At 39.5% G+C, this 23,305-nt stretch overlaps 1 long non-coding RNA gene across 1 annotated transcript in view; it reads right to left on the reverse strand.

Moving 5' to 3' along the window:
- LOC134556236 (uncharacterized) overlaps positions 1–23,305 on the reverse strand; it is a 56,185-nt gene that overhangs the window by 20,914 nt on the left and 11,966 nt on the right. The window contains exon 2 of the long non-coding RNA XR_010081627.1: positions 7,639–7,746. This is a non-coding gene — a long non-coding RNA (uncharacterized LOC134556236). The remainder of the gene's footprint in view (positions 1–7,638; positions 7,747–23,305) is intronic.

Here is a 23,305-nt window from a genome sequence, read left to right on the forward strand (position 1 = left end):
TGAAAAATGTAACCAAAAACGTGTATTCTATTTTCATCTGTTGAAGTTGGTTGGGGGATATTGTTCTTTATCTCTTGTAACTCTAGGGGGGAAGAGGGCAGATGCCCTCTGTTAATGGGACAACTGATAACACCAGTTATCAGTTCTTCTTATCTCTTCCTCCACCCATCCTCCTCTGAGGGACATCCCCTGTGAATGGGCCATTGAAGGCCTCTCACATGACTGATAACATCACCTCATTCCATTGGGAGATGCTCCACCCAGTGGGAGGAGCCAAAGCCTTTCCACCAGGATAAAACCAGCAATCCCAAACACCAAGGAAGCCTGTGTCCACTGGATTCCCAGAGAAAGACTGGATCCTTTCTTGAGGATCATCTCTACTCCAAGAGAGCCACATCTGTCACTCCAGGACTTATTTTGGACTGCTTCCAACACCCTGACCAACATGGTGTCAGGTTTGCATTCTGACTCTGTCAGTGGTCCTTTGTGCTATTGCTTATTTTAATTTAATTTTTAATTTAATTTTTAATTTATTTTTTATTTTAATTTAGTTTTTTATTTTTAATTTTATTTTTATTTTATTATTTATTATTTATTTATTTTTTTATTTTATTTTATATCTATATATATTTAAATTTATTTATTTATTTTTACCTCTTTTTGTTGTTTGTTTCTTCTCTCTCTATTAAATTGTATTTCTGACTTGAAGTCTCACTGGTTTTGCTTTCAAACCAGTACAGCTTCACTGACTGCACCTACAGAATCTCTGTTGAGGATGGCAGGAGTTGAGGTCCTCGGCTTACGTACATTGATGCCTGAATTGAAGACACCTCCTTTAGATGCCTGAGCCTCAAGCTGAACCCCCTCCCCCTGCAGTAGGATTTTATTGACTGAATACGGGTCTAGTGTCCTCTTAGAAATCCCCAGCTCCCGTACATTGCACCAGAAAAACACAGGTGTCTGTCCTAAGTCCTGTGCACATCTGTCATCTCCACATAAATTTTTGGATACCCACAAGAATATCAAATGACACAAGAAGCTGATGTTTCAGCAACCAAAACTGTTTATGTGAAATGTTAAATGCCCACTTCTAAAATGCAATATATCCAACCCATTTTAGATGTCTACCTTAAAATAAGTTGAAAAAGTAAAAAACAGCAAATTCATATATATATATATATAACATATAAAATATTACAATATTCACATAATAATTTAAATGTCTCAAGTTTCCCAGTGAAATGCCAGCTACTATTTTATGCACATTTTAAGATGTACTGAAAATATTAATTCAGGTTTATTGAAAAAGTTACAATGTTTATATGAATTTTTTATTTTTTCATTTTGAAAACAGACATTTGTCAGCCTGTTTCTTTGGCAAATTATGCCTATATGATCAGCCTGTGTCTTATGTGTCTGTCATTCCTTTTTTATCCCTGCAAATATCTTTAAAACTTAATTTTTAATTTCAAGCATCTAGAGGGAAAATATCTCACAGCTATAAAAGACAAAGAAATTTCACTAAAATGGAAGTGAGATAAAATAGTGATCCTGATGTGGAAATGTCGAGAGATTTTGCTTAATGACAAAATTAAACCATTTCAGACAATCTATACCAGCAAAAGGTACAGGAAAAGCATTGGCTGGAACGGACACTTTATTAGAGAGAGGAACTTTATTGGAGACTGCCATGAAACACAGAGCCAAAAGGCTACAGCCATCAGAAATTTACTTTTACAAAACTTCAGAAGTATAGAAATTGTTTGGTAAAGAAGTTAATCTGTAAAAAACTAATGTAAGTAGTGTTTGTAATATGGTTAGATGACGAAAAACCAATACAGATAGAAAAGAAGGGGAAAGAATGCATAACAAGAATCATAAAGTAGGATTAATAATACCTTCCAATGAACTTCCTGGTAAAGAATGGTGAGAAGAGAACAGATACTGTTCCGTTTCCCTTAATGCTAAAGAAGTCCAAGTCCCTTACGAAACTCCACACCTGTCAGAAACCTCCCTATATCACTTACATTTTACCAGGCGTACAAGGGAGCCTGTGTAGGTATTCCCAGGTGCAGGAACCTGCTTTTCCTGTTGTTGAGCTCCATAAGGCTCCCTCCCGTCTGCCCTTTTCTCCAGCCTGTCTACGTCCCTCTGATGGTCAGCACTACTGGCTTTCTGGATCATCTACTCCAGCTTTGTGCTTTCTGCAGATCCACTCCATGTGTGTCCTATCCCAACATGTAAGGCACTAATGGAGATGTTAAATGGCATTGTACCCTGTATCAGCATGATTTCCCTATCATACATCCTCAGTGACTCCTCCCAGTCACCTTCTTGTCCTTCATACATTTGGAAATGGTTTCCAGAATCTGTCACTTCATTACTTCTGCAGGAACTGAAGTGAGGAGGACCAGTCTGCAGTTCCTTGGATACTATTTTTCCCTTACTGAAGATAGGACTGACATTTTCCTTTCTCCACAGTTTTGGTTTTTTTCCACCTGATACAGCCTTTCAAATATGGTCAGCAGAGGTATTTCACTGACACTGACCCTCCTCAGCATCAGTAGCTGTGTCCTGTTGCATACCAAGAGTATTGTATGGCCATTTTCCTGACACAACCTGATCTTCTTCCACCAAGAGTCAGTTTTCCTTATTCTAGGCTTTTATTTTTGCTCTCAGTGACTGGGGATTCCTGAGTCTGTCTTATCAGTAAAGGATTGGTTAGAAAAGCCACTGAATTCCTTGTCCTTTGTCATCGGGTATCCTGCCCCCTTAGCAGCAGACCCACCTTTCCTCTAATCTTTTTATTACATTTCTCACCAGCTCCACCTGGGCTTTGGCTTTCCTAAAGCTGCCAATGCCCCTTACATTCCTCCAGGATAACCTTTTTCTCCTCCCAACTCCTTTATGGCTCCTTTATATGTTACACTTTTTTAGGACTTCCTTCTTCTTCCATACAGGACTCCCACTGCCTTTCTTTGCCTTCCTGTAAATCATGATTATTGCTCTTGAGCTTGGAGGGTGATGCTTAAAAATCAATCAGCTCTCCTGGGACCTTTCTTTCATCCATGACTCTCTCCCACAGGATTCTTCCAAGAAGATCCCTATAGACTTACTGTGTAGTGGAAAAACAGAAGGCTTCAGAATTGTTGCTTCCCAAGGGATAAAGACTGAAAAATAGTTCAGTTAGACTTTATGAATCCCAACCATGGCAGTGTTCAAAGCCAGGCTGGGTAAGGCCTTGAGCAACCTGGTCTAGTGGGAACTGTCTATAATAGAGGGGTTGGGATGAGATAATTTTTAGGATCCTTTCCAACCCTTAAAATTCTATTATTCTATGATTCGAGCTTGACTTGATAGCTGTCTTGGTGGTGGTTTGTTTTCTTCCTTAATACAAATATTGTTTCTTAAAGTAACTAATTTTGAGACTGGGGAAAACTAGGTCACTGAGCATCAGAAATCTTATTTTAGCTCTCATGTTTCTGTGTGGAGGCTCTAATGAGTGTGTTAATATTGATTTCTTCAAATTAGAACCTAGTTCTTGTTGCCAGTCAAGTTCTGGCAGAAGAGTTGCATTATTATTATTCTTTAATTATGCATTTTAAGTATGGTGATTGCCTTTCTGAGAAGAAAACAACAGCAAGAATAATAAAAAATTAGGTATCCAAATACCCTAAGGTGATAATGCTTAACAAGAGACACACATAAGGAACTGTGAAAATGTTCCCTGTTCCTAGATCATGATGCTGCAGCAGATATCCTCTTATGGGGTAAGTAGCTCAAATGTTAAAATGATAACCAAATGTGTTATCCATAGAGATGTCCCAAGGCCAAGGACTTGAAAAATACTGCAGTAACTGCAAGAGCAATGGCAGTTTAATAAAAATGCATGTGCCATTTCTCAGCTCAAAGGAAATATTTGTTTAAAGAACAAAGTGTGTTGAATCTGCAGGGAAATTAAGCAGGATCAATGTCTCTACAGTAATTCATCTCTTCAGTTACAAAGAGAGTATTTTACATGTTAAAGTAGACAGAAATTAAAAAAAAAAAAAAAAAAGGAAGTGTTCCTGTGTTCCTGTTTTTCTAGTTATTAAAGAAGGAATAAAGCTACTGTCTAATCACATGATTTATGGAAAGGGTATTGTTTTAAACTGTGAGAGTAAAATAACATAATTAACTCTGTCCCTGATTTAGAGAAGTTTTTGAGTATGTCCTTAACTGTAAAGTACATACTTGTGGTTCATTGGCTTCATAGGGACTGAGCCAAATAGTTATTAGAGTCAATTTAATTCCATGGTTAAGGTAATTTGTTGATTCTTGACCTATAAGAATGCTGTGATATGAGAGTCAGAGAGGGAAAATTAAATATAATGTTGAGGAAAGAACTACATGTTGTCAGATAGGTGAGGAATTTTTCCAGATGAACAATCCTAGGTAAACAATGGCAAATTATTTTGATACTTGTGGAAGGCAACAAGGTATTTTGATTTCACAATGGATAAAGGAAACCATAAGGAAGCTGCTGTTGAATTTCCATGGTCCACAAATTCATCTCTACCTTTTTATGCTTATGAAAAGTGACACAAGAGGTCTTAGGGTCTTAGCAGCCATATGACCAAATTTGAATCAAAATGCAAGGCTTTCTGTCACTTACTCCTCTTTCCTTACTTTTTTCTTCAGATATTTAAAACCCTAAAAATCACCCAAACCAAGCCAAACCCAAAACAAACAGGCACACCTCAACACTGCATTCAACCAGCCATATGCAAAACAGTTCAGGAGCTATACATTTATACAAGGCAAAACACACAAAACCTTTGCTGTCATTTTGGGACTTTGGGTACCTCTAATGAATGAACAAGAATATCAGAAATCTGACTATACAGAATAAACACTTTTATTTCTCCTGTCTTCTTACCATCACCGCTTAAGGTTCTTATGTTTCAATGATGTCAACAGGCAAAACAGGTCTAAGAAAGACAACGGTTCTAAAGAGTCACCCGAAACAGAAAACAATTTTATATTGGGCAGGGTGTTCAACTACTCAGCCCAGTTAATACTAGCTAAGCTACAATTATAAAAAAACAATGAAATATGAAAACTACACTAAGAATGCATTTGAAGGTAAGACACCTTGAAGAAGTGTGAATGCTGAGGGTTATTAGTAAAAACAAAGATGAGTCCTTAAAGAAGAGATTGTTTGTAAGAGGGTTCCTAAAAAAGCTAGATGGGGGGGTTCAGTTAGAAGTGTATGAATAAAATATACATGCTGAGGAACAAGAGCAACTCACAGGTTGAAGAAGCCTTCACATCCAGTGGCTGCAGAAAAAGGAATGCTGTTTTATGTGTCATATTGGCACATAAATCACAAAACCTCCCTCATTTTTTACTGAGCCCAAACTCCAAGGCAGAGCTTTACACAGGGAAAGGCAGAGATAACAAAAATCACAAGAAATACTGTTAGCACTGAGCAGACCATAGAGCACAAATCACCAGAATTAGTGGCAGAATTATTTTCAGAATATTTTCAGAAATATTTTCAAATGCAAAACTCTTATCTGCAACAGTTTGCAAACTTGGATAAAGGAATCAGCCAAGTGCTTTAGTGAACTATACTCTTCTTTCCTCCTTTATGTTTTTTTAATGATCTTCACATACCTGTTGTGACTTTTTCTCCCTTTCTATCATTCAAATAGGTTATTTAAAAGGACAAGCCTTTCTCAGACATAGAAGAAAAAATCTTATTACAGTAAAAAAGACACACAAATAAAAGGTTCTGACTCATACGCACCCTCTGAATCTGAGACGTGCAGAGTACTGGCAGTCCAATGAAATTATGTAAACAGAAATCCTAATTAACACAGAATGAAGGTTTGGTTTGTCTTTGACAATGTCAGTGTCTTGTTTCTAGATGGTTTCTAGATATTTTAGCCACAGTGCTGCCATTAGTAAGGTGTAGGTTGTGATCCTTATTCTCCCTACACCCAAAACCTGTAATAATGTCCTGACATTCTCAATTAGATAATTACACCTCTAAGCCCAGTTTCACTGGAATATAGTTTGAATTAACTGACTTGGACTAGATGTTTCTTTTCACTTCTGACACACCATTTATGCACAGAAAGTTCTTCTGTGGAAAACATTATCTGCTGAGAGATGAGAACAGATGGTGTAACTCTCTTTACTAAAGCAGTTTCATACTGACCATGCCCTACAGTCACCAGAGACTGTTGTTGATAGCAATTATGAATGGTTGCCCTCAGAATCTATTATCGTGGTCAGGAATATGAAGTTCCAAAATATGTCCTAAAGTTATAATTTAATAACACAGGAGAGAGAAAACCATAAGGCTACCAAAAGCAAAAATCTCTAGAAGCTGGAAAAGATTTAAGAGTTAGAGAAGCATCTTCTGACTCACTAGATCTTCCTCCTTCCTATTTTGTTTAAGAGGAAGTTCCTACCTCCTGCATCCACTTACACTGGTTCCTGGAGCCAAGGTCTGGGTAGCTCACATGGGTACAATTTTACCTCTTCAGTATGTATGGAACTGAGGCGAAATTTTCTGTCCTCGAAAGCTTAAAAAGAGTCAAAGCAGCAATTCTGATTGCATTAGCATGATACCATCATCCAGGCTGTGACAGGCCTCAGCAAAAAAGGTCTAAGCTTGGCTTTTTATTTACCCCATTATTGCAGACCTTACCGGTCTGGGGAGTGTGGGGTTGCTACTCATATTGGATTACTTGTATTTATTGAACTTATTGAAATTTTGCACTAATAATTTAACTATAAAGTAACTCTTAAATTTTATGGAAAAGTCAAGAAGCTATGAATTTCAAAATCAACATTTTCTACAGGAAGCAAGAGACAAATTCACTCCTTGTGTACTCCTTTGGTTACAATTCTAAAGACCTCATGATATTCAGCTTTCTTCAATTTCCCTTGTTTTCAAATCAGATTCAAAGTATAAAACTTGAAGTCTTGCATAACTTTACTTTGAATGAAGCCTTTCTTCAGAAACCTGTGTTTCTATCTGGGTTTCTTTTTTAAAAAAAGTCTGCCATGGTAGGCAGTTAAATCTCAGTATCCATAGGAGGTTATTTCAACTGCGCAGTAGAGACTGTGACATGCAAGGACTCTAACTGCCATTTTCAAGACAAAGATTGATGGAAAAAGGAAAGAAGTGTCACAATAGGAGTCCGTTCTATTGACAGGAACAGCAACAATAGAAATAGCTGAAAGAGAATGCATCAGTTGCCACCGTGGGTTTTTAAAACTATAATCTTTGTCACTTTGTGTGTATCCAGTGTTTCAGATGGCTCTGCCACTCGAGAGCTGGGCTGGAACCAATGACCAGACACAGCTGAGTACTCCACAAAGTCAGGTGGCAAATGCTGAATAGAAAACTGATGGGAACAAAACATGACTGAAAGGATACCATGCAAGTAAACATCTATGCTCAGTCCTACCAGCAGTTCTGCTCCACTGTTTTCTTTAGTATCTTACTGGTTTACCGCTGTCATATAAACCAGTAGGCAGCTCAGCCCCACTGTTTTGGTCACAAACCCAAAACACGGCACCATATGAGTTACTGTGAAAAAAATCAACATTATGCCAGCCAAAACAAGTACAATTACTTACATTGTCTGCCTTATTATCCAGTCATCAATAACTCACAGCTATTCACCAATAAAATCATGTCTGTTAGATTTTCTCAGGCAGCTCTTATTGCAGGCTGTCTTCATCCTCCTGCAAAGCAAAATATTCTTATTCAAATGATTCTGTATAAAGCCTATTAAACAAAGCTCTTAACCTTTTTTGCTTGTTTTCACAACAAAGAGAAAAGGAAGACTTTGAGCAAGTGTGAACAAAGATAAGGCTAGGACATTTCCATGGACACCCCACTGTCATGCTCTGTCCAAGGCCTATTTTCATTCTCAAAGTAATGAAAACATGCCTTTTCCTGTCAGGAGCAATCTTACCTGAGATATCTCAGGTAGACAAATAATGAAATTCATCTTATGCAAGAACTTCTAGAATTCTTCAGGCATAACAAAGCAAAACTTGTCTTACACTCAGAGAACAGCCTTCCTTTCTTCTTCTTACCAGACAATCTCATGATTCTAAAACCTATAGATATAAGGGATAAAAAAAGAGTTTTTTTCCTGCAACCATGTTTTTCTGCAGTCAACCTAACCTACCAATTTCTTGCACATTTTCTCAGTACACAGATCCCTAAAACATTCCTATGAAATCAAGTGCAAATCTTTATTTTTTTAGCATTTATCAGTCTGATAGATTTACTTATTATATTCCCAGGAGACTTGCAGAACACTGATTGAAACCCAGTCAGTTTCTACCAGTATCAGAAGTAATATTAGCTTTCCAAACACTCTTTGTCCTTATCTGTGGCTTTTCCTGTTCACAACAAACTAATTTGGTATTCCTGCTATTCTCTTAAAAGTGAAAACAAGTCCAGAGACATTTCATTCAGTCTTTATAAGTATAAGAATGTTGATTTTTTTATGTAGAACGCCATTGCTCAATATTACATGAATGTTACAATTCCTCACAATCTGTACTAGCCATTTCTTAATTACACAAACACATACAGAAAACATCTCTCCTACACTTCATGGGTTCCTTGCAAAATCCAAAGAAAACCATTCTCTTCACTTTCAAGAACTGTCTGCACCTAACATCACCAATTTTTCCCTGCTGCAAAGATGAGTTTTGCAAGGTTGAAGGTGACCAGTGTAACAACAGAGAGTTTTAGTCCTCAAATAACTCCATTGTTACTGAAAGCACTTTCAAAATTTCCCCTCTATGCATTCCACATCCTGATTCACTTTAGCAATTACTATTTGTCATGGGTTGGTGCTGGCCAGATGCCAGTGCACCCATGAGTATATGTTTTTCCTAACAGTTACTGTAGGATGTGATCAAGAACAGAGCAGAGCAGGCCCAAAACTTTAAAATAGAAAGAAAACTTTATTAAACAGCATAAGACTAGAAATAGAAGAGAAAAACCTAAACACACAAAAAGCAGAAATGAAAACCTCCCAGAACATTTCTTCTCCCCCAATTTCCACCCTTCCACGCTCAAACCTTTAACACTTACACGTTGCCTTCCATCTTACTTGCTTAAACAAAACCCTGGGTTCTCAATCAAAGTCATCATCACTCAAAAAAAGAACTAATCTTCAATTCATCCAGGGAGAGAGGAGTCTCTCTTGCACCATAGACCCCCCACAGGAAACACAGGTCCACCCTCCCGTGTTCCCCTGTCACCCATGGCACCACCCGGAGAAGTCTGCCAGGGTGACACCCTCCTTTCCATGTCCAGTGCTCTCACCACCATCCATGGACCAAAACCGCATACAGGGCTCTTTAAGGATGCTTGGTCAATTACCAAAAACCAGCCATCTTCTCATATTGGGACAGCAGTCCCCCCAATTTTCCCCTGGGGACGTGGGTTTTCAGGAACAGAGATCATCATCCTTGAAGGCAGAGGGAGCCACCACACCCTCCTCTTCTCTGTTCGCTCCACTCCTGGACTGGAAGGTCTTTGGCTCAAGCCAACTGTATCCACCCAAATACACTCCTTGTGTTCAGGAGGGTTCAGGTTCAGTCTATGGCTAACATTATGCAAGAAAAGTCCAGCCCAAAAAGCCACTCCTCTTCATCTCTGCCCACCTAGGATTCCTTTCATCTTCCTCTGACATCTCAGTCCCAGGCTGTCTCTCTCTTATCTCTCAAACCACCAGCCAAGAGAATCAATGTCTGGAGAAAGTTTTCTTCTGCCTCAGAAGGAGTTAAAAGTCTCTGGCTCCTGGCAGGGCCGCAGGCTCAGCGGCACTCCCCCGTGCAGCCAGGTGCTTTTCCCCCACGCTCCTTCTCCGCTGCCGGCTGCTGCCAATATCAATTCTGAAGCGGCAATTCCTCTCTGGAGGGGGAGAGGGGAACAGGGATGGAAGGCATCTCCACAGTTCTCTACCCTTCCATCCTGGACAGGGCTCCACATGGCTCTTCCCCTCCCCTCCTCCACCCAGCCCTGCAAGCTGGGCAGGGGAGGATGTGTGTTCTTCTGGAACCGGAACCAAAGACGAAATCCCTCTGGAAGTCCTTGCTTTTAACCCCTTGTGCTCTCAGAGGCGTGTCCAACCTCTCAGTGGCCACTCCAGGTGCCAGCATAAAACCTGACCACTGATTGGTTTGACCACAACTTCCTGGAAAACTCACTTCCCCCTCAAACCAGGACACTATTCAATAATTTTTTGTTGGTTTGATATTTTTTATACAAATGCTTCTTTTATTGTGAACATGAATTACTTGGGCACATTAAATAAATCTCACTAAATTTCATTTCTGCTGTCACTTCTTTTGTATCTGCCCAGTGGTACAAAACACCAGAGAGAGCCTGAGCTGGAAAGATGCTTCTTAGACTGTAGTTGATACTGACATAAGTAGTTCTTTTATATCCCTTCATAATCAGTTCCTTTATATTCCTTCATGTAAACCTAATCTAGTAACACAGTGTGCACAGTCAAAAATTCTGCTGGATATGTCAAGGCTCAGCTATCTCCCAGCTAAGCCAATAATTTGTCTCAGATGGAAGAAACTATTCAATGCTACTCCAAACTCTGCTCTGAGGAACAGTCACCAGTGACAAATACGAGACCACAGAGCTTACTAGGCCTATCCAGCATGGGGCTTAATTTCAAGTCAAATATCATCTGCTTCTTTCCATGGCCACAAAACATGTATCAAAACAGTCCTAAGCCTCTAGGAATGCCCCCAAGATTTGTCCTATTGTTGAGTCATAGACGTATACAGATAGTTTGTAAAGCAGTGAGGCAGGAAAACAGATTTCTGCAGCTGCTTGTTTCCAGAACTCTTTTTCTATGGCTCGCTATCAAATTACTCTGGTTTTATAGCTCTGGAAGTATATCCCTTTGGTCCTTATCTCTGTGGGAAGTGATAGCTATTCCTGCATTACAGCTACCATATCTCTGCTGATTGGAGGAGGCTGTGTGTGTAATGAGTATCTCCAGCTCGTCTTCAGAGCCCAAGTCTGCCAACATGCATCAGGGATTTGCTGCAAATAAGGGAAATGGAAAGTGTAAATGATGAATCCACCATCATGCATATCATCAAGCTTCTTCTGCCAGGAATAGAGGAAACTAGAGACACAGCTGCTCCAGCCTTCAATTTTTGTGGCATTTGTAGTGTGTCCCTACTTCTTTATTTCAAAAGGAACTCCCCAGTGACCAACAAGCTGCTGAGACTTCACTGGAGACAGGATTTGGAGCTTAATGAGGAGAGATTCAGCAAAGCATGAGCGACTAATGATGTAGATTGGAAGCCCTGTATTGTTTAGTGCACTGCCAGGTGTCAACTGTGATTCCAGTTGTAAATTTATATTGTCTCGGAGTAAATGATCTGGTATATGAAAAAACTAAAACATCTGACTTCATCAGAAAAGGGTTGCTCTCATGGGAGTGCATTTTATACCTAATGCAGGATTATTTTTTTAACTTGGCATGCTGGAAGAGGAACAAATCCTGACAGCTTAGAGTAAAAATAACAAAAGAGAACAGATGTACAGTAGCATATAGAAAAGACCAACAGAGAGAGCAGGGAAAAATACTGGGAAAAGTACACTGATTTGGAAGTTACCACATCTGGACCTTTAAACATTATAAAATCACAGCCATTTCTATCCTCCTTGCCTCCTTAAAACAAAGCAAGCAACCAACAAAACAAAACAAAACAGAAAAAAAAAAAAAAAAAAAAGGAGAAAAGAAAAGGAAAAGAAAGAGGGGAAAAAAAACATAATTTAAAAAAAACCTTTGCATCTTGGGGTAGCTTTAGAGTCTCTGAGTATAACAAAAGTGAGGATCAAAGTTCTATCATGTTTGGCTCCTCTGTAATTCAGAGGTTACCAGTTGAGACTCAACATCTCTGCTCTGTCGATCATTCATGGATATATTCCCTTCTGCATTCTTGATCCCTCTGGACCTCAGCAACCTGCTCTGCAGACATTTCACTGAACGGGATAAAAAGCATAGGATGAATTTCAAATTTTTTTTACAAACTGGTTTTTTTTTTTTCTTCTGACTTAAAGAAACAAGGAGTAGTAAAAAATCTTTAAACTACAATTTGATTGCATGTATTTTCATATGCATTCATAAAACCCACTATCAGTTTATTCAGCACCCCTTTAACTTCCATTTAAACCTAGTAACTGCTCAACAAAGCATCATTCTTGGCTTTTTTAGTGTGTGAAGTTACTCTGGCAGAAACACTGGCCCTACAGATGGTCTTTGTCCTGTATCTCCCCAGCACTGCAAGTGCAGGAAATTACTGAGCATGGAACTGGCCCTGATGCTTGCCCAGAACTCAGAATTTCTTCCTTTGTGTAGAAAATAATTTATTTTTCCTCTGTTATTCTATAAAGAAGAATAATCAACACATTTCCAAGCTTTCAAATGCACTTAGAGATATGTGGATGAGAGCAGGAGTTATTCTCACCCTTAAAAGAATTACTTGCAATAGACTTGGAAAATGGCTACAACAACAACAGTTAGGAAGATCCCAGTTTTCTCTTTTTCTTTAATTTCTTTGGCTGTTGTGACAGGTAGCAGAGGTGTGTTTTAGAGTGTGTGTATTACTGTGATAAACTAATTCAGTCATGTGTAAGGTTTTAGTCCGAGGCACATCAACTGAGACGGCGATATATAATTGCTTTGCAAATCCCATTACAAGGGGGAAAGATAAAGCAGGTTCTCTGACTAATAGACTTGCAAAAATCATGAAGTCTGATTGAGGTTCATTACAAAATAATGCTGTTCAGAGAGCGGGAAAATAACAAGGCAACATAATTGCCCTGTGGTACTCTGGGCATGTAGAGCCGAGTAAGAAGGATCTGCTGTCCCGTGGGAGGTGAGAAGGATTCAGAGGGCACATTCTCAACCTCTTTCTGGACTTATTGCTGGTCATTCCCATAGACCATTGCAGCAGCTGCTGCACAGATTCAGGCTGGATCATCACCACTTCATAGGATTCCATGGAAAATACTTAAAATTGCATTCTTGGAGGTACAGTGAGCATTGCTGTTGGGTTCTTCTACTTTTCAAATGTAGGTCAGCCTCTGGCGACTCTTGCTTTGCTTCTGCTTAGGCTACATTTCCTCTCTTTTTTATCTGTTTTGATTTTATGTTAAAACATCTGACAGGAAAGACACTTTTCTATTTTTTGCTGTGTCTTGCAGTAAAGATATTAGAAGCTTATTACTTCCTTAATGTGGCAAGAGCTGAATCGTCTGATTTGAGTGTATTATTTTTCTTGGTAATGTCTTGTTAGAGTTTGTGTTAATGTCAAACTTAATCGGGCCCTGTAGTTTTCTGCTGTAAAGTGTGATTATCATTGGATTTTCATATGGAAAATTTTAAGTACATCATTTCATATTCAGTTTTAAGCACTTACTTTAAGTGGAAGACAGAATTTTAATCATTACAGCCTAATCCAGAAAGGCACTTTACAATAGCTAGAAGTCCTGTAGGAGCTACTGAAGGAAAGGCATATTTCGAAAATCAAAATTTTAATCTCAAGCGTCTACAACAAATTACCCCTGGCCTTTCTACATGGTCCTTCTCATGCTGAGCTGTTAAATGGTCTGAATTGTGAACAAAACTGCTGGTTACAAACCATTTATAAGTCTGTCCTTCAGGGTCTGGACTTCAAAGCTCAGTGTATCCCACACACTACCTTTAAGTCTTCAAATAATCTGTCTTCTCCATAAAATAGGTTTTCTACAAACTACAGAGGTAGAAATTAAGTTTTCATATGTGCTTCATAAACAACTTATGTTAGACAGACAGAAATCCCCCTCAACACAGCTGCTGGTTTGGTGAAAAAAAGCAGAAAGAGGGAAAAATAGAAATGTGCTTAGTTGCCTAGTTCATGTGTGTGGGATGCAGTAAATGCAAATAAAAGACAAAGAGGAATGAGTATGTTTGGACATTTATTTCTTCTTTTACTTAAGCCAACCATTAATCAGTAATTTTTTCCCAGGTTTTCTGTTTGGATTGAAAATCCAAATTAAAAGTAGGGTCACCTTGGATATAATGAGTCTTTGTGGAGTCATAATGCAACTTGGTGGAAGTTTTAAATTAATGCGAAGATTAATATCTATTCATGGACATTTTGTGTGGTTTCAGCTCAAAAACTAAGTAAAATCTGCATGGTGTCAACCAAGTCTTCCCTTGAGGCTTTAAAATAAGTTATGCTTGCAGGGTGAGGGTGTACGAAGTTCAGAACTGACTGTGCAGGCTGCCACCACCACTTTGAAAAAGCTGTGGGGCAAAATCTTTTACAGCTAAATAACTTTCTTCACTCCAGTCCAGTGAAGATAAGACTTTAAATTGTTATGGCAGAATGGATATAGAAACATAGAGGCATAGAATGGTTTGTGTTGGAAATGATCTTAAAGATAATCCAGTTGCAGCCACTCTTCAGTAGGCAATGACAACCTTGCCTAGAACAGGTTGCTCGGATGGAACATAGGAGTTGGTATCTTATCTGCACATTATGGCTTGAAAACTCTATTAGAGGAAAACCAACCAAATTTAACTCCTCCATGTACAAACATACAGATACACACACACACACACATATATATGCATGTTATTGATTAGACAAAGCAATGCAACAACATTCAGTATCTCAGCTGAGTCAGATATTTAAAATTTTTGTAGCAAATTGTTTACTTAAAAATAAAGGGAACTCAGATTCTCAAATTTTGTTCACTTTTCACCCCAACCCCCAGAACTAGACAGACAGAATGAAGGAATAAATGAAAGACATGTATGCATGTGCAGTATATATGCCTCCATGTTTACAATTTTCCCTTCATTGCAAATGTAATGATGTCATTTTTACAGAGCTTTTGAGGTTCCTTTCTTCAGGAACTAAAGGGGTTCGGCTAGTGGGGTTTTTTCACTTCAAAGGAAGCAGTCCCACTCCATTAAAGTGCCTTCAGTCAAAGAAAACACTTTCTATCAAAATCATTTCTGCGGAACAAATTTCAACTGTTTCTATTTATTAAAGTTAACATAATAATAAAACTCCTACACCAGCAGTGCTCATTAGCAGTTATTGCTTAACTATTATTTTTGTCACTACAGCTATCTAGGTGCCTTACAGGAAGTGAATCATCCTTGCCATGAGGAACTTCTATTTCTAACAGGCAAATCCCAGCTGAGGAGATGGAAATAGGAGGAAATGCTGCTATGAAAGTAATGCCACCATCTTGGAGAGGATTTTTTTTTTTTTCAGTTGGTTCAAAGGCATATTCATTAGCTCCAGGATCAGTCAGGTAATGCCTGTTTCTGTGTGGGAGATATAATCCTTAAGCATGTTTTGGAAGAAGTGTATTTAAAAAAGGACTTGTTGGGTTTGGAGAAGAAGAGAAATTGTATGTCAGACTGAATCAAGAAAGTGATTATCAGTGCAATTGTGCCCTTCCCTAGGGATAGCAAACATGGTCAGGAGATGACTGTTCTGATAGCCTGGGAAGGAAAATAGACAAGAGTCATTGGCTCATTTTCACTGTAAATGAAGCTTGACAGACGATCTAAGACCTCTCAATACATCAGTGTGAATCACTAGGCCATAACCAGGCTGTTATTAGCTGGTAGCAAAGCTTTCCACTAAGTATTCTGATGCTGCTTTTATCCGACAGGTTGAATAGGATTGTAGCAGGACTGGAAACAAATCCATGACTTCATAGCTAGAAACAAACCTTCCACCAAGACTTCATCAGAGTTAAGTAAAACCCAAAGTTCTAGTTTATTTCAGAGAGGAATTTGTATTCTTATGTGTTAATATCTAGGTTTTTGTGGGAACAAAGTCTTTTTCCTGAGTTAAGGATATAGCCGAGATAAATGTAGTGGTCTTTGCTTGGCTGAACTTCAGGCCAAGTATGGTGAGATGCCAAAGTGCAGCACAGGTTCAGTGAAGGGGGTTTATGTAGGTGGAGATCTGACTTTATGCAAAACTGATTGGCTCTTGTATTGATAGGCTGAATATCTCTCACCAACCTGCAAACTTTTGAGAATAAAATAAGATCTATCGTGTGTTCCCCAAGTCTCTCCCTACAGCGTGGCACAAGGATATACACACAAAATTTCTATAGGCAAAGTGTTCGGCTCAGTTCCAAATATTGTGTCACTACTGTTCCTAGGTTTAAATCCTGCTTTCAGAAAGCATATCTTGGTCAATAAATAAGGAATAAATGAGGAGCAGAAAAGATTAATTGTATGGAAATGCTTCATCTATGTTCCTTATTTTAACAAGCAGTTAATCAGCACTGTAGCATTTCCTGGAAACATGATCAAGTTTAATTTATTAATTTCTTAATAGCCTCCAACAAACACTGAAAGTAATTAACACCCTTTCTACTTCAGACTGATGATTTTTAGAGCCGAGTGAGTTTGATTGTCTTGAGAGTGAACAAATCTGGCTCCAGGAATGGAAGCATTCAGCTAGAAATCCAGGAATTGCTGGGTGGCTGGTTTATTTTGTGAATTGGAGGGAAAACAACTACAAAGATGAAACAAGACTCAGAAGACTGGAGGCTTGACTAAAGAGTAGATGAGTGAAATATAGGGATAGAAAAGACTTTACGAAGAAAAAGTGGATGAGGAGAGAGGTCTCTTAAACAAAGTTTGTAGGTCATATTATCTTGACAAACAGTTAATGTGTTTTTCCAAAACATGTCTAAATAACATGAGAAGTTAATTCCTATTTTTAACACAAAATGGATGGGGAAGAGCTTATTTCAAAAGATTTTGAGGTCCTTTGTTCCATAAAATCACTGAATGTTTAGATGTCTCCATGGGTTTAATGGTGATTTTTATGGCTTTTAATAAAATAGAAGTTGTACCACAAGTTTGAATTTTTTTCTCCTGTCAACTGCAGAATCAAGCCTTTATTAACTTTAGACATACCAATTTATTCTTTAAGTCTGCTTACAAAAAGTGGAAGAAATTATATTAAAAAAAAAAATTCAAGTGAAATGAAAAATAGAGTCAATCTTAAAAAACAAACAAACCCTTCCCCTCAATTACACACAAAAAAGGGGACCATTATTAAGCAAATCACTCCACCTTAAAAACAATCTTCAAGCCCATTGAAGTCTAACAAATTGTAAATTTAGAAATATTTCCTGAATCAGGGCCAGATATATCGGAAGATACAATGACACGGACTATTGATTCCCTAACTGAAATCCAAGTGGTGTTTGAAGTTCAGGGAGTCATGGTAATTGGCTCCCAGGTGGCTCATGAAACCTTTTAATTACAGAAAATTGTAGTGTTTTGAGAGCTGACAGTGTTCTCTGAGCCTTATGAGCTGGTGGTGACCATATTCAAAAGGTGGAAAAATATGCATTCTTAGACTAGAGCAGAAAAATTTAAAAACCCACAGAATGGAAGAAAAAAGTATATTGGCAAAAGATAGCATTAGAAATTTAGACTGGGATACTCCACATCTACAGGTTAGCTGTACAGGATGCCCACTTTCCACAAAGATCTCTCTTCAGGAAATCTTAGCTTTCATTTTCTTTCTTTCGTTTTATTTCTGTGGGTGTTTTTTGGTTGGTTGGTATCTTTTTTTTTTTTTTTTTTTTTTTTTTAGGAGATCTGTAATCATCTAGTCTCAATTTTGAAAAATATTTAAAAAATTATAAGTGATACTCTGCTAATCTGGATTTTCCTCCTGTCTCTCCCTCTCATTGAACACACAAAGTCCTTTGTGAATCATCAATTGAAACTCAAAGTTCCTTGGTTGCAGTAAAAAGAGAAAGTATCCTTTTTGTTTCCACATCAACTTAATCTCAGTGAAAGGTTCCTGTCTTGACAGCACTGCAAACTAATGGTCTGTCCTCATTCTTGCAATAGACCAAGCACAAAATGTGCCATTAGGAGCCTTCAGTTGCTGCCTCAACTTTGTACTTGAAGAATCAATTTTGACTGGAAATTACAGAGCAGTCTACAAGTATGATATTCATCTTCTTTGTCCTTAACCATCAAATATTTTGCCACCTCTACTAAACTAAACTGAACCACCAGACTTTACAGTCTCTACTGCTCTCTGCAGTCTGTGTAGAGAGAAGTCTATAGCAGAGGTATCCAGTACAGGTGATTTGCCAGTTTATATCTTTCCCCAGTGAGCTAGAGGCAGCCCAAACTTGAACTCTATTGAGCTGAAGGCTAAGATCACCTTTTTGACTGATAAAGAGCATGGAGTCAGCCCACATTTTAGACTGCATCTATAATGCTGTGTCCACCTCTGTCTTCACTCAGAAAAGAAAGACATCTGCAAAATGGGACAGTTCAGTGGGGAGCACTGATATGGGCAGGGTTAAAGGACTGGACAGTGAGAAGAGGCTGAGGGACTGAAGATTGTTCAGTTTGAAGAAGGGAAAGCTGCAAAGGACCTGACAGACAGAAAATTATGAAGAGATCATCAGGAGAATGGAGCTAGGATTCTCAAGCCTTGCAGTGAAATTAAAGGCAAGGACACATACATATTTGTATCAGGGCCTCTCTCCTATGACCATAAGATAACTTTGTTCAACTTATAATTTTAAGCAACATTAATAATTTCCAGGTGCTTATTCTCTGTGACTTTCTGTTCTGTCTTAGTAATATAAGTCAGTTATATTTAGGAAAAAAGTTGCTGTAGGAACCTAATGCTTCATAAAAGAGAAAAAATAGGGCTTCTGTGACAGCAAGGTTGTGACAGGAATGGCCACACTGTGTGTCAGAGTGAAGTTGTGAATGAAAAAAATGCTATTAATAGCAAACTAAATTTCTTTGGAGGGTGCAGGGCAATGATGTCACCTAGGATGAGTTTCACTTAGGTCATCTGGGTTAAAATGGCAAAGGAATTTCCTCAAACTCTAATTATTTTGACAGTTTTTGTGCAGAGATCCTGGTTCAGACCATGATCCAGAGTGTGTCATATCCTTAACTATCTAAAAAGGTATAGGTTCCGAAATTTGACATTTAGGCATATACAGAGTAGATGGAAGGTCTAATTTTCCAATTTAAATACATCCTGGAAAATAGATTAAGAAAATCTCATCTCAACTGTGGCAGTCACAGGGAGAACACAGATGTTCAGCATTTACAGAATAATGTTTCTGTTTTAAGGCATCGGTTATTCCTTGCTAAGTACCCCAAATCAACACATTTCCATTGCTTCCAGCATATCCATACCAGTTACCAAATTAGGGTCTGCAACCATTCATTTCAAGTGCTGGCCTGGCATCAATGCTTAGTGGGCAGCCTAATAGAAAGGCTATTTGCTAAGAGATGCAATTGGTTCTCTAATGTACACCATCCAGTTTTATTCAGCATTTACCTGCCTCAGTTTTTATGCAGCTAATTCACAGATGCAGCAAACCATGTATTATTTCATTTAACTGAAGGATCCATTTATCCCAGTCCCTCTGCCAAATATGCAGAGCATAGGAAATGCTGCCTTATTATTGTTAAGGGGGGATTTGTTTCCTTGTTTAACTGTTATGATTGTAATAATTTGGGTTTTTTTATTCGAAGAACTTAGTCTTTTACAAAAATTAAAGATAAATCATTTAAAGAGTAAAATAAAGAGTTCAGATTACAGGTTATTTCTGAACAGCACTTTCAGTAGTTATCTGCACTTTGGTTCTGTGGTGGGTTAACCTTGGCTGAACACCAGATATCCAACAAGCTACTCTATCATTCTCCTTCCATCAACAGAACAGGGGGAGAAAACACAATAAAAACCTCATGGGTTGAGACAAGGACAGCAAGATTATTAACCAGCTATCATCATGGAAAAAAACAGGCTTGAACTGGGGAAGACTAATTCAATTTACTGTAAATCAAAATCAGAGAGGGATAATGAGAAATAACAAATTTAAGAACACTTCTCAATCTCTCCCTTCTTCTCAGGTTCACCTTTATTCTCAACACTCCTACCTCCTTTCCTTGAATGGCACAGTGGAACTAGGAATGAGGTTGAGGTCAGTCATAATGCTTCAGCTTTGCCTCTCCTTCTCCTTGACACTCTTGCCCAGCCTTAGCACAGAGTCTTTCCCATGGGGTACAGTCCCTCACAAACTGCTCCAACATGAGTGAGTCCTTCCATGGGCTGCAGTTCTTCATGAACTGCTCTAGTGGGGTCACTCCCACAGGGCACAGTCCCTCAGGAACACTCTGCTCTACTGTGGGTGCCCCATGGTGTAATAAATATGGTATATTAATTTGTGTTTTGATGCATGTAGACTGTAAATCTGTTCTGTAAAATAAAATGCCAGCAGGCCAGGCACGAAACCAGCAAATCTCAGGTTGGGCAACACCCTGGAACTGCTATTCAAAAGGGACAATGCCTTGCCAAGGACCAGGACTCTGCTATTGGCATCAGAAAGACACAGGGAAATCAAGGTTGAGATCAGCCTTCCTGAGGCAGTAGAACTGCAAACTGCTCAGCTATCACCAAAGATATTATCGGGGGTACCCTCTCCATTCAGAAATTCATGCCCCATTCATACAACAGAGGGAAGAAGTTAACATCCATCCTTTCGTGAGGAAGCCCTCATTCATACAATGGAGGGAGGAGATCACCATCCATCCTTTCCAGGAGAAGCCCCATTCAGCCAGCTGGACAGAGGAGATGAATTTGAAAATGCCACCTCGAACACAAAGAACTGTGGAGAAATCCTCTGCCACAGGCCAAATAAACTGTATAAAACCAGGACCCTGAAACAGACCAATTCGTGAACGAGGGGATTACAGCATGCTAGAGGCTGTGACTGGTTCACCCAGCGGCAATGCCGGCTATCGGCACTGTACTTCCGATTGCTGGTTTTGCCAATATTTTTGCCCTGTAATTCTTTAATTAGTACAATTATATTTTATTTATTGGAATAAAATTGGCATTTATAACAATGGGGTCACAAACCCTGCCAGAAAATCTGGTCCTGTGTTGTATCCTCCCATTGGGCACATGTCCTGGCAGGAGCCTGCTCCAGTGTAGGCTTCCCACAGGGTCACAGCCTCCTTCAGGCATCCCCCTGCTCCTTCTCTGCTCGTCCATGGACCCCCATGGGCTGCACAGCTGCCTCACCATGGGCTGCACCACGGGCTGCAGGGAAACCTCAACTCTGGAACCTGGAGCATCGCCACAGAGCCCCATATTCTCTTTGTAAATGGTGGTCATACTCATGAAATTAAGAACATAACTGTTAGTGGTACTGAGAGAATGGGACAGAGCTAGCCCAGGCTTGCCCGAAATCCAGTGGCTGAGGCAGAAAGCAGCAGCTGTGGTAGTTTCCACAGAGACTCTTTTGGCTGGCCAGATGCTGCAGGCAGCGGAGCCGGGCACATGGAGACAGGCCCAGACTTGTCCAGAGCCCCGGCGGGTTGAAGACGCCTTTTGCAGAGGGTTAGTCCTTCCTCAGGTATTCCTCTGCTGGAGAGGCTTTTAGACTAATGGTGAAGAATAAGCCAGAACTGCAGAGGGGTTTCTTGGTCCAGAGTACATTGTAGCTCCAACATGGGCTTCTGAACAGACCCAACAGCCTCTGCAGAACCTTGATCACAAGGGCTGCTGTATCTTTTATTCGGGGGAGGAGTGGGAGGCAGGGGGTAAGGAACCACCAACAAGGGACAAGGGGAGGAGTGAACCAGGGTGGAGGGACACCCAGGGGGCTCAGTGTTCTTCTAGTGGGGGGACCTCCTTTGTTTTTCTCCTATCACTCGATGCCCTTTTCTGGAATTCCCCTGAGGGGGGAAAACCCCTTTCATTGATGGACATGTCTCTGTGAAGAGGACAAAGAATGTTCTGAGGGTCTGGGTAAGGGAGGACTGACCAAAACCTGGGAGGAGGTGCCCAGGGAAAAACCATGAACGGGCTACAGGAAGGAGCTCTTACATCATAGAATGCACCACAACACATAACAAGTATCAGCTTTCAGATCAAACAACCATCCTAGTGGAATCTTTCTCCCTAGAAGTCAGATTTCTTCCTTTCTCCCCAGGTTTGTCTAAGCATGGCTTTGTAAACCCATGAGGAACAGCAGTCCCGTGCAAAGTAGGAAGTTGGATTAAAGGACATCCAGAGGTCCCACTAAACCATCTTTCTTTTTTTCACTATCACGATATTCTCTCCAGTATTTTCCCCTTCCCTTTACTGTTTTTGTTGTTGTTGTTGTTGTTGTCATTGTGTTTGTTTGTTTGTTTGTTGGTAGATCCAGGAAGATTTAGGACAAGACAATTTTTATTTCTTAGTCTTTGGATAGTGACTTTTTTCCTCAGTTTTTTAGCTGAGATAAAACAAGGCATTTATCTTTCAGAAAAGAAAAATACAAAAAACAAAACAAGTGTATTCCAAAGCAAATTTAGTAGTAGGTGATCTAAACTTTGAACTTTTAAATAGTGGTGGAAGGAATAGGATTCTCCAGTTCCTCCTTCACCTTTTTTTCATTGTTCCCAAAATACATTTCCCAAATCATTGCTCTGTACTGCTAGAACATTTCCCAACAGGAGGGTTGTGTAAGTGACAGTTTCCTTGATAACCTCAGGCTGTGTGAGAGAGCTGCATGAGCAGACACAGGAAGTTTTCATGTGCCTGTTCTGATCCATTTTTTCACTTCCATTACATCAGTAAGTAATTAACTGTCATGAAGATCAGCCCTTAGAGGGCATCCTGTCTCAAAAAGTTATCACCTCACTAGGCAAACCACACAAGAACTTGTGGTCACCAGCTTCCCTTTTGTTTTAATGAACTGCTGTTATTTGTGGCTTAAGGTATCATTTCTCGCTGTGGTCTGGAGGAGGGAGGAAATAATTAGCTGCTGGCAAGCATGTGGAAAGGAAATTCATTGTCATCATTGACAAATGGAGGGAGACACTCTCAATCACAAATCGTTTTAAGTCCCACACGTTTTCTCTGAGACTCAAAGGTCATCCTGCAGGACTGAGTGATGACCTAAGTGCTGGGGTGCCACTGAGATTGCCCACCCAGGGCTGGGGCTGTACTGGCACTGCACAAGCAGCTGTACAAACACCCAGGCCCTGAAGTGCATTCACATCTATGAACCGCATGGTGTCTTTTCTTACGCACAAGAAAGTCTGGATGTGCCATGTGTATAATAACAGGGACCATGTGGTGATTGAGCAGCACGGAATGTAATGCATTTTGCATCCTCATTTTCATGGTTGTGTCAACTGCTGCTTACAAGGCTCCAATTTTC

Source organism: Prinia subflava, chromosome 1 (genome assembly GCF_021018805.1).
Source record: "Prinia subflava isolate CZ2003 ecotype Zambia chromosome 1, Cam_Psub_1.2, whole genome shotgun sequence".
NCBI classification, from domain to species: Eukaryota; Metazoa; Chordata; class Aves; order Passeriformes; family Cisticolidae; genus Prinia; species Prinia subflava.